Source organism: Aedes aegypti, chromosome 2 (assembly GCF_002204515.2).
Source record: "Aedes aegypti strain LVP_AGWG chromosome 2, AaegL5.0 Primary Assembly, whole genome shotgun sequence".
In the NCBI taxonomy this organism is placed as follows: Eukaryota; Metazoa; Arthropoda; class Insecta; order Diptera; family Culicidae; genus Aedes; species Aedes aegypti.
Window position 1 is genome coordinate 104,970,114 of NC_035108.1, and position 12,088 is coordinate 104,982,201.

At 38.5% G+C, this 12,088-nt stretch overlaps 1 protein-coding gene and 1 long non-coding RNA gene across 2 annotated transcripts in view; one reads left to right on the forward strand and one right to left on the reverse strand.

Annotated features, from left to right (window-relative positions):
* The window catches only part of LOC5565994 (mitochondrial carrier homolog 2), a 32,528-nt gene that overhangs the window by 16,952 nt on the left and 3,488 nt on the right, over positions 1-12,088 (forward strand). The window lies entirely within an intron of this gene.
* On the reverse strand, positions 3,642-4,221 carry LOC110675878. Its single transcript, XR_002499874.1, has 2 exons — positions 4,002-4,221; positions 3,642-3,935 (listed from the first exon to the last, which is right to left on the reverse strand). It is a non-coding gene; the product is annotated as an uncharacterized LOC110675878 (long non-coding RNA).

A 12,088-nucleotide genomic window follows, 5' to 3' on the forward strand; every position in this document is an offset into this window, starting at 1 on the left:
ACAATAGGTTTGAAAGTGCATCGCCCTGCTTCAATCCGTCTAAGGTTACGAAGGATGTTGGAATCTCATCAGCAACCGGTATACAGTCAACATTCGTTCGTTGCACTATACCTGTAGCCCACCTAGTGAAAGACTTTCACTAATCGGGCTTTTAGCTGTCAAAATATTGAATACAATAGAAATAGAAATTCAGGGCTACCAACATTGATAAATCGAGCTTTATGTCAAAAGTGACGTTTGTCTTCGTTTAAAGTGGGCTGTAGCCCTAAGTATATTGACAGCTATAGATTGATACCACTAAACAAGCCAATTGAATAAACTGAATTTATATTCCGATTTCAGTACAAATCCGGCTAATTTTCATAACTATTTTATCTGTGTGAGTATTTTCGTGTAAGATACAAAAAAATGCAGCGTACCTTTAGTAGCTGTCAAAATACGTTGGGCTGTAGCCCACCTAAGGGGAGTCCAATTAAATGAAGCCCACCTAAAGATAGTGCAACGAACAAAATTTTACTGTACCGTCAAACGGGGTGACTTGCAACGGCGGGGTGACTTGCAACACATTGTAATTTACAACTAAATTTCGCTATAAAACACAAATTTCAAAAGAAAATTCGTTTCAAATCGGTTCTTCAATACATTTGACTCACAATTCAATTAAGAGTCACGATTAAAGCTGTTATCATAAATATTTTTATACATTAAACATGATTCTTTAAAATGTCTTGAAACTGATACTTGGTAAAGGTTCAAAATCGTGACCTAAGAACATGAGATAGATTTAATTTACAAAAGTAATACTCTACCTGGTATTTCTATAGCTAATAAATGATAATATGACGAATTTTATTTTACGAAATTGTAGCAACAAGTTTTTATTAAAAATCATTTTTATAAAGATGTACCTATGCGGGGTGACTTGCAACACTTTATTTCTAAGCAATTTAGAGTTTTATAAAAGTGAAAAACTTTTGTGTTAGGTCTATTTTATAATCAAAAGAGTAATAATTCATCAATCAGCAACAAACACTCATTAAAAATATTGTTTAGTTAAGGTATTGAACCTTGATAATTTAACACATCTTTTTCCCATACAAAAATAGCTCAATTATTTTCTCACAAAAAGTTATTCAAAATGCTCTTGTACTGTTTCGAATGCTTTAAATACATGAATAACAATACTTAACAAGTGTGACTAATAAAAAATATCAACATTTTGTTGGCAAAAATTAGATTAGCATTAAGTGTTGCAAGTCACCCCGCATAAGGACATTTTAAAAAATTCACCTTTTTGATGACTTTTTAAATGACAAAATCATTCGATTCAATTTCCTGTCATCCCTTTCTGTAGGTGGGCCGGCCATTAAAAGTTCTAAAAGGAATTTAGATTTTTAGATGATGTTTAGATCATGATTTTGGTTGATTGAAGTTGAAAAGTGTTGCAAGTCACCCCGTTTGACGGTACTTCCCGCATAAATACGAACCATATTCGTACAGTTTCCCAGATCATCCACAATCATTTGCGACAATATTTGTAGAATTTCCCAAAACATCCAAAATAACAATAAGTTTACCCTACCACGAACGGTTTTGATAGTTTGATGAATGGTAATTGGACAAATTACAATGTGGGGAATGGGCGGTTAAGTTATGTACCGTCAAACGGGGTGACTTGCAACGGCGGGGTGACTTGCAACACATTGTAATTTACAACTAAATTTCGCTATAAAACACAAATTTCAAAAGAAAATTCGTTTCAAATCGGTTCTTCAATACATTTGACTCACAATTCAATTAAGAGTCACGATTAAAGCTGTTATCATAAATATTTTTATACATTAAACATGATTCTTTAAAATGTCTTGAAACTGATACTTGGTAAAGGTTCAAAATCGTGACCTAAGAACATGAGATAGATTTAATTTACAAAAGTAATACTCTACCTGGTATTTCTATAGCTAATAAATGATAATATGACGAATTTTATTTTACGAAATTGTAGCAACAAGTTTTTATTAAAAATCATTTTTATAAAGATGTACCTATGCGGGGTGACTTGCAACACTTTATTTCTAAGCAATTTAGAGTTTTATAAAAGTGAAAAACTTTTGTGTTAGGTCTATTTTATAATCAAAAGAGTAATAATTCATCAATCAGCAACAAACACTCATTAAAAATATTGTTTAGTTAAGGTATTGAACCTTGATAATTTAACACATCTTTTTCCCATACAAAAATAGCTCAATTATTTTCTCACAAAAAGTTATTCAAAATGCTCTTGTACTGTTTCGAATGCTTTAAATACATGAATAACAATACTTAACAAGTGTGACTAATAAAAAATATCAACATTTTGTTGGCAAAAATTAGATTAGCATTAAGTGTTGCAAGTCACCCCGCATAAGGACATTTTAAAAAATTCACCTTTTTGATGACTTTTTAAATGACAAAATCATTCGATTCAATTTCCTGTCATCCCTTTCTGTAGGTGGGCCGGCCATTAAAAGTTCTAAAAGGAATTTAGATTTTTAGATGATGTTTAGATCATGATTTTGGTTGATTGAAGTTGAAAAGTGTTGCAAGTCACCCCGTTTGACGGTAACCATTTGAAAACGCCAATTTTCCCGAACAAAATTTTTCGATTACAGTTTGCTGAATAGTAGATATATTATCCATATTTTGCTGAATTTAATGTAACGCAAACAGTTTGAGAACTGTTTAACTATTTATTGGACTGAATGCTAACAATGTATGTGTAATTATTGATTTATGGTGTGTAATGGTATTTTAACCATCCACCATACTGTGCTCTTGTTGTTGAACCATAAGAGAATATTTGACGACTCAGTACATTTAATAAGAAACAATAAAACAAGTAAATGCGTGTGGACAAATATAACTTCAATTAAAACAGCTAATTCAGTTGCTCATGCAATCACGAAGCTAATGAAATTAAAGAACTACACTTAAGGGCTGAATTCAGAAGTTAATTTATAGCACATGTATCACTTGTTTCATTGTCTTATTTGAAATAAATTAACAAATTATTACGTATTATTGCTTAAAACCATTTAGCTTTAGTTGTTATTATGTATTTCTATTTAGATATATTTATTTGAATATATAATAAGTTTTCGTAGTATTACCTAAGGGTGCGTATGCATATCTGTTATATAATTGTGACTGAGTATAATTTTAAAATGCTTATGTACTGCTTCGCGTTAAAAAACGGGTTAACCAACGTGCGAGGTTTGATTTTTGACCAGCATCGCCACGTCGCAACTCGATTCTTAATAGACCAATCCAGTTGCCTGCGTAGTAGTGCAATGTTGACAAAATTTTCTTTGTTTGCTGTGCGAACTGTCACAACATTGCTTTTGTTTGCTGTGAGAATCCAAATATAAACAGAATTGCTGTAAAACAACTACTTCCATGTTGGCCTGCTGTTGACCGAAAGCTCAATAACGTCAAACAAACATCGATACCTTTTCATTCTGAGGAAATCGACTTGTGTAAGATTGATTGTGCGTTGGTGTTCGTGGCAGTTTGCTTGGGGACCTCTATAGTGCGCGTAAGGGCCCATTCACAAATTAAATAACGCTGAAGGGGGTGGGTAGGTGTCCTTAAGTTGTTACAGCTCATACAAAATTCAAAATCTATTGAAATTTCCCACAGGTTCACCCGTTTTTAGTCGCGAAGCAGTATACATTCTTAAATACTTGAATAATTAACTGCGCAGAAGTATGCACTCATCCGTACACTATTCCTTTAGCACAATTTTTCGGCCCATACTGTCGTGCCCACACTTCGCTCGCAGCATTTACATTCGGCTTGTCCCTTTTGTGTCCGAGTGGTGAGGCCGCATATTGACGTTCTCGGGGATGGAAATCTTCTCACGGCGCTTGATTTTTTGATGTGGGCTGGAGTTCAGGCTGCAATATGAGAGAATTGCAAGATAAATCATTAGGTAATTTATATTAGTGAAAAGTTTATCTTACCTTAGTATACGGTAGAGGGAAGGTGATTCCATTAACAAATGGCATTGGTATTCATCCGACTGGGATACGCATCGGAACAGAATCGAAGGAAAACTTTTTTGATTTTTCCGTTTAGATCTGATCCGAAACAAATTTTTGCTTGTTTTGATCCGATTTGTGACAGTAGCACAACGACCACGAAGGCAAACACGCTAGAAAATTTTTCGATAAGGCCGGTGCTAATTTAACTTTTTTTTTAATATAAATCTATCTTACTTGCTTCCTTTTGCGGTCCGTAAATAGGGATCATTTTATTAAATTACACAAAAATGCTCATTTTGTAAACAAATTTATCGAGCTGTGAGAAGAAAAAATAGAATGAAGTGTTTGGGAACTTGCGTAGTTCATGTTATTTTTTTGAAGTGTAGCTTACAAATACCAATGTATTCTACAGTTTGTCAAATTGTTCAATATCGGTTTCATATAGTAAAATGCATGTGGACGACTAGCTCGTGACAAATAGTGGCAATGTGAAATTATCTTTTGTCGAACGGTTTGTGCTCAAATTTAAGCACAAACCGTTCGACAAAAGGTAATTTCACATTGCCACTATTTGTCACGAGCTAGCATTCCCAAATAATTTTACAACACATGAACAGCATAATGTATTGTCAGCATTTGGCATGCATTACTCAAATAGCTTTTAACCGTTCTCAATTTAGGGTACTATATTGAGGATTTTGCCCTCTAATAGACTCACACTTAAATAATTTTGTCACACCAAAATATTCTCCCACCATGTTTGCCATATATTGGATGGCGTCGTAGCTTACAAAACCAACAAGTAACTCACATGTAACGCATTATGTTGGATTGTACATTGAATGCAAGTTGCGTGCTTCTATTAAAGTGCCATAGAAACTGACGTGTGAGTATTTATTTTTCCACGTTCAAAATGTGCACGAGAATCTATTCCTCAACAAAATTAACAATATTGTTCAACAAAAAAGTAACCGTTTGTGATAGACTAACATTAATGGGTAAAAGATATTTAATGTTTGGATAATAAGGCGATTTGTATTTTACTATGCGGGTTGGTTTCGATCCTTCCAACGTTGTACGAATCAGTCTATTGCGGCGCTCATTTTAAATCCACATCCAGCGGCGGCGGTAACGCGCAGAAGATATGCGCGCAATTCAATCGCAACGTCAAAATTCAAGTAGGCTTGGATTTTTTCATTCATCAAGGACGCAAATGTGGGCTTCGTAGCCGTGCGGTTAGTGTCTCCAGGCATTTAGCCGCATCGTGTTAAGGAGTGTGGGTTCGATCCCCGCTGCAGACCGGAAAACTTTTCGTGAGGAATGTCTTCCGACTGTGCCACTGGGCGTTGCATGCTAGTCCGTTGTCTAGTGTGGTGCTTCCTTCAAAGGACAAATCGTCCACTGGAAGCATTAACGTGTCGGTGTCTTTTTAAACAAATGTTTCAAGTTTACTAAATCTGAAACATTTGGTGATTTTCATTATCACTGCGACGGTATATCGACATTTTCAGATAATCGTATTACGTGGATTTATCTTGCAGAGCACAATAATTAGCTTCGCCGGAAAACCGTGTTCCATGTCCATCATAATTTCACACAACTCGTTTCTTTGCAGTAACTCGCGTACTTGCAGAAATAAAATATATCTCTTTGCGTGGTCCTTAGCTTCCTGCTCAGCAACTCCTATCCCTAGCTCTTTGTGGTACTGGCCGTGGTACGAGCAACCTTTGGGAAGATCCCGGTGGGAACTTTGGTCGTGTGTTGACAGGGAAGGGGGGTTTGCTCCTGCAAACCTGGACCGTCTATACTTCATGTTAGGAGCGGCTCACAACAGCATCTGTTCCCCATGTCAGGGGCGGTCTAGGGGGTTGGTGTCAGGCCCTGCAAGCCACCCGTAAAAATACATCAGGAACGTCAACGAGAATACGGACCGGAACAATCGGCAAAGACCACAGCGACGGAACTGGACTAGCGATTGGAAGCTCGATACGTGGAACTGCAAAATATCTCCACTTCATCGGAAGTACACGCATACTCCCGATGTACTGAAAGTCCGCGGTTTCGGAATCTTATCGCTGCAGGAGGTGTGCTGGACAGGAGAAATGGTGCGAACGTTTAGAGATAACCATACCATCTACCAGAACTGCGGCAACAGACGTGAGCTGGGAACAGCCTTTATAGCGATGAGTGATATGCAAAGGCGCGTGATCGGGTGAGAGAATGTGGATGTTGAGGATCATAGGTCGGTTCTTCAACTTCAGCATCATAAATGTGTATAGCCCTCACTCCGGAAGCACTGATTATGACAAGGACGCATTTTACGCGCAGCTCGAAACGCAAGTACGACCGCTGCTCAAGCCACGACGTGAAGATCATCATGGGAGATTTGAAACGCTCAGGTTGGCCAGGAGAGGAGTTCAGACCGACGATTAGAAAGTTTAGCGCCCACCGGCTGACTAACGAGAACGGCCTACGACTAATCGATGTTGCCACCACCACGAACATGGACATTCGTAGCATCTATTTCCAGCACAGCCTCCCGCATCGGTACACCTGAAGATCATCTCAGCAGACAGAATTGTAAATCGACCACGTTTTAATCGATAGAGCCAGAAACGATTGGTTTGACGAGGAGAGGTCCTGAGGTTTTAGAAGAGAAGAATGCCGCGCGGGCTGCAATGGATGATATCGGAGCCAAACTCATCAAGATAGGCCCAGAGAGGTTGGCCGCTTGTCTGCATCGGCTGATAGTCAAATTCTGGGAAACGGAACAGCTCCCGGAGGAGTGGAAGCATGGCGAGCTAGTTGTTGTCGATTCCTTGCTGTCGACAAGGCATAAGCAAATCAACGATTTGGTCAACGATAACAGAAAGCTGCTCGACTTGGTTTTTGTTAGTGCCACAGATTCGATGGAAATGTTTGAACCGCCGTCTGCTATGCTGAAAGTTGATCGTCATCACAAGCCACTAGTTTTGACACTTGAGAGTCAATCTGCTCCATTGGCTCCCACATCAGAACGCAGTGAGTATAATTTCGCAAAGTATGATTTCAATTCCATTATCGAGAGGTTAGAAACCTTGGATTGGATGCAATTACATAACCTCCCGACTAGTAATCCTTCATAAGATAAATATATACTTAAGGATCACTACTATCGACCAATCTGTCCTTTCGAAAGACTGCTGCATGACATGTTGTACCCAGCTGTTCAACCGAAGATCTCGGAATTCCAACACGGATTCATGAAAACAAGTGCGGCACTTTCCAATTTGGTGACCTTTACCAGCTCCGTTGTTGAAAACGTTGAGAAGCGCCAGCAAGTTGATGCGGTTTATGTAGATCTCTCCAAAGCTTTTGATAAGGTTCCTCAGGCACGCTATGTCTAAACCACCAGAGATTCTAGGAAGGCTTTTTTTAAGCTTCGTGATTCTGCATCCAATGTTTTTGAGATTACATATGGTGTTCCACAAGGAAGTTACCTGGGACCGCCATATTTTATCCTATTTACAAATGATGTGTGTGACCATTTAAAATCCTCTAAACTGCTATTTGCAGACGACTTGAAAATTTAATGTGTGGTAAAATCAACTCTAGATCGTTATGTTCTTCAAGCTGACATCGAAAAGCTATTATCGTGGTGTCAGATCAACGGAATGCAAGGGAATGCCTCCAAATGCAAGATAATCACTTATACTCGTGGACAGTCACCGATAAGATTTGATTACTTGATGAATCATGCTCCGCTTGAATGAGTTCACTCCATTAAGGATCTGGGAATCATTCTAGACAGCAAATTGAGATTCACTGACCATATCTCGAAAACAATCGCTAAGGCAAGTTCCATGCTCGGCACTATTACTATATAATGCGGAGAGCCAGACTTACGAGACACGATTTTCACGAGATCCGCACAATTTGTTTGCTTCGCCGACGACGTGGATATTATTGGGGGTAAAATTTGAAACTGTGGCAAATTTGTTCACCCGCCTGAAACGCGAAGCACCAAGAGTCGGACTGGTTATGAATGCGTCGAAAACTAAGTAAATACATGCTGGTAGGCGAACCTGAGCGCGATAGGACTCGCCTAGAAAGCAGTGTCACGATAGACGGGGATACCTTCGAGGTGGTGGACGAGTTTGTCTACCTCGGATCCTTGCTGACGGCTGACAACAATCAGTGGGAGTCGTGCCTATTATGGCTCCAGAAGAAACTGCAGTCAAGAAAGATTCACCTCGCACCAAATGCACGATGTACAAAACGCTCGTAAGACCGGTAGTTCACTATGGGCATGAGACGTGGACTATGCTCGAGGAGGACCTGCAAGCTCTTGGGGTTTTCGAACGCCGAGTGCTAAGGACGATATTCGGGTGCGTGCAGGAGAACGGTGTGTGGCGGCGGAGAAAGAATCACGAGCTCGCCCAACTCTACGGCGAACTCAGTATCCTGAAGGTAGCTAAAGCTAGAAAGCCACTGGGCAGGGCATGTTGCAAGAATGCCGTACAACATCCCTGTAAGATGGTGTTCGATTCGAATCTGTTCGGAACAACAAGGCGTGGGGCGCAGCGAGCTAGGTGAATTGCCCAGATGCACCAGGACCTCGTTTGAAGTTTCTCGGTTGTTTTTGTGGTGGCTATCGACAGTGACAAGTACAACTTTTGCTGGAATTCAGTAATTATGTTGACTGGTTAATCAATGTCATATATAGTGGTTATCACGCCCAATAGTATGGGCGCCCTACACTGAACGAAAACTCCGGTCGTACATTGAATGATCATTGACTCATCCGAGCCCCATACCTATTTTCAGACACAATCAAGATGATTTTCATCTGCGCGAAAATCATCTGTTTACAAATCACTCCGAATGAAAATCATCCAGTCTTGGAATGATTTTTATCCTTCGAATAGATGCCTCAAATTGAATGATCATCAGACATGCATGTAAGCAATCCCCATTCCATTGTAGTTAATAATTTAAAAGAATTCAAATAAAAAATAAACAACTTCAGAGCATTGTTGGTGAATGTACATTGTTATTTATTTCCTTAACGAGGTTATCAAATATATTATTTACCAATCTTCAGGAACAGATGCCAACCTACCGATCACATTGTATGACCTCCAAATACTTGAAGATTTGCGCCCTGTGATTAGTAGACACCATTAAGAAGTGTTAAATGAATGACACAAAAGAGGCTAATGTAGGATTTCAAGTGCAATTACCTGTAAAATTCACCCAGAAACGCTTGGAAAACCACGCTGCTGTCACCATGTTTACGTTCAGATTTAGAAGATTGTTTTGACATTTGACCATCCCCTTTTCATCTGATACTTCAGACAGCAATTGAATGATTTTCGGTTTGGGACAAGGGAGATATTAAAATCCGTCATAAGTTGCATGCTATTCATTCGCGTTACCATTGTTCAATTAGCTGCCTAATACCATTCTATTATAATCTAAAGTTCATCTCTGAATTGGATGATTTTTGTTCAACAGACAGTGGATACATCATATTCCTTTGAAGTCATTCAAAATGAGGAATATGAAGTTTTATGGTCCTGTGAATTACAAATCATTCAATGTGCGACCGGACTTTTCGTTCAGTGTAGTGTCGATGTGGTTGTGAACCTTAGAGGAAAACAATATGCACTCTGTCTCGAAAAACACCCAGAATCCGAGTGTAAATGTTTCAAATTGGGTAATATTTCCATATGCATTTTGATGAGTTTGGAAAGCGTGTGCCAAGTTTCTTTGAGGAAAACAAAAACAAACTTTGTATGACGAGCGTATGCGAATGTTCGTGAGTTCAAATGTCACTAAGCTCTATAACAGGTTCGGCTCTTAGTATGTGTCTGCTTGTATTATTCACGAAAAAGATGTAAACAAAACGATCAGCTGATGGTGACGACCTGGGAGGGAGAAACCAATACAAAATTTCTGTACGTCATAGTGAGCCGAGATTCCGCTGTCACGAACTGTCACTGTGAGCCCAGATCTCAAACATTGGAATAACATGGAAAAAGCGCGTAACTGATTAAAACAAATTTTCGCATTTCATCAAAAGTGACAAAAATCGAATGAAAGTCAATTCATGCACACAATGCAAATAATGTCACGTGAGCACCTTTCAATCGGATTGAATATAAAGCATTGAAAAACGCATCGTTTTACTTTTTCCAATAAAAATTAATATTTAGTGCAAGGAACTGTGGCCCTTTTTCCATACATGTTTTTAATTATGAATCGTGGTTTACAGCTAACCATCCGAGTGGAAGTTTAACAACTACCGAAAAGCTAAACATTACATATAATCGAACTCACGACTCCCCGATCTCTAGTTGGGGCGCGTTACCACTACGCCATGAGAGGACTCATGAACGCAGAAGTTAACCTGAATTCGATTTCAGCTCAATAATCACGTGGTCCTTTTTCGCAAAGTGCACCTCTTTAGGAAGAAATTCATAATTAAAAACATGTATTTATCGAGCAACGGACTCATGTTCCGTAACCGGTCGTTTGAGAACGTCGCGACCCATTGGAAGCCCACACAATAAAAACCTCAGCCAGCGCAGTTGCTGGCTAGTGTAGTGTGCTATTCCTATACCTAAAAAACAATGCGCTCTCGGGCTAGGCATTGGATATATATAGAAAGCGTTGTGTTTGGATGGGCATCTAATTCTTCCGAAAGAGGTGCACTTTGCGAAAAAGGACCACGTGATTATTGAGCTGAAATCGAATTCAGGTTAACTTCTGCGTTCATGAGTCCTCTCATGGCGTAGTGGTAACGCGCCCCAACTAGAGATCGGGGAGTCGTGAGTTCGATTCTCACTGAGAAGACGTGTAACTTTTTCGCAAATCTTCACATCAATTTGTCCATCCAATCCAATTGCAAATTACAGTGGGATTCCGTTTTTGGCAACAAAGTTGAAATTTTCAGTTGCCAAAAACGGAACCGTGCCAAAATCGGAATCCATATTTCAAATTTTATTTTTCAACTATTGGTTTTAAAAGCATCATTACAATGTTAAAACATCATTTTTATGGAATCATAAGGCGTTGAGACTTCGAAAAGGTTCACTTCGAAGCATTTTCCCGAAGGGTTATACTATGCTATGAATCTATAGCTCCGTAATATTAAATCTGGCAAACGATTTTCTGGTCGCGTTTTTACGCCTCAACATCTTCAATTATTTTTTAGAAGCTTTATGCATATTTTTTGTATAAGAGGGCCTTGTAAAACCAATAATCGCATAAGTGACTTTTATTGAAGAACTGGACATTTTCTTAAAACTATGAGAGAAAACGAAAACAAAAATGTTTTCTTTTAAAGACGTATTTGTGAATAAAAAGCGCTGGGTATTGCAAAACGGCATGACCTTTTTTTCTAATTAAATGACCATTTAAAATCAGTTTAACTTTTGGACTTTGGCATAAAATCTGAAAAATTCGGTAAGTTTTGAATTGCTCCTTCAATTTATGTTTCTGATAAAGTAATGCATTTTATAATGAAAGGTTGACTGTATCAAAAGGGCAAACATAAACATGAGAAGATGCATAAATGTCTTGTAATTGTGTAGAATTTAATTTTTACTTGAAATAATTTTTAATTCAGCTTGATATATGTTTTACACCTGCCTTATGAAATCAACTGAAATTTACAGGATCCTGTATGAAACCTCAAGAACCTTATAGGAATCTTAAGGTTCTCATAAGAAATCTACAGAAAAAAACGCTTGAGCTCTGAAGCATCTTGCCAAGCACCCGTAGGATCTCGCATAGAGTTCTCAGGATCTTGCTAAGGATTTTGCTATGAGTTAACATCTTGGAATTCCGCTGCGATGTTGCCGTAAATTCTCAAGTCTTCCATTAAAAATTAATAAAAGTTTATTATTATTAGGCTACCACTAGCACACTTCAAATTCCTCTGGGAACCTTTTCAAAACCCTCAAGCGTTCGCCGAAAATATTAAAAATACTACTAGAAATTCACATTATCCCGCTTAAAATTTACAAGACGCCCTAGAGTTTATTAGGAATCACCAGATTTTGGACATAATCCTCCATAAC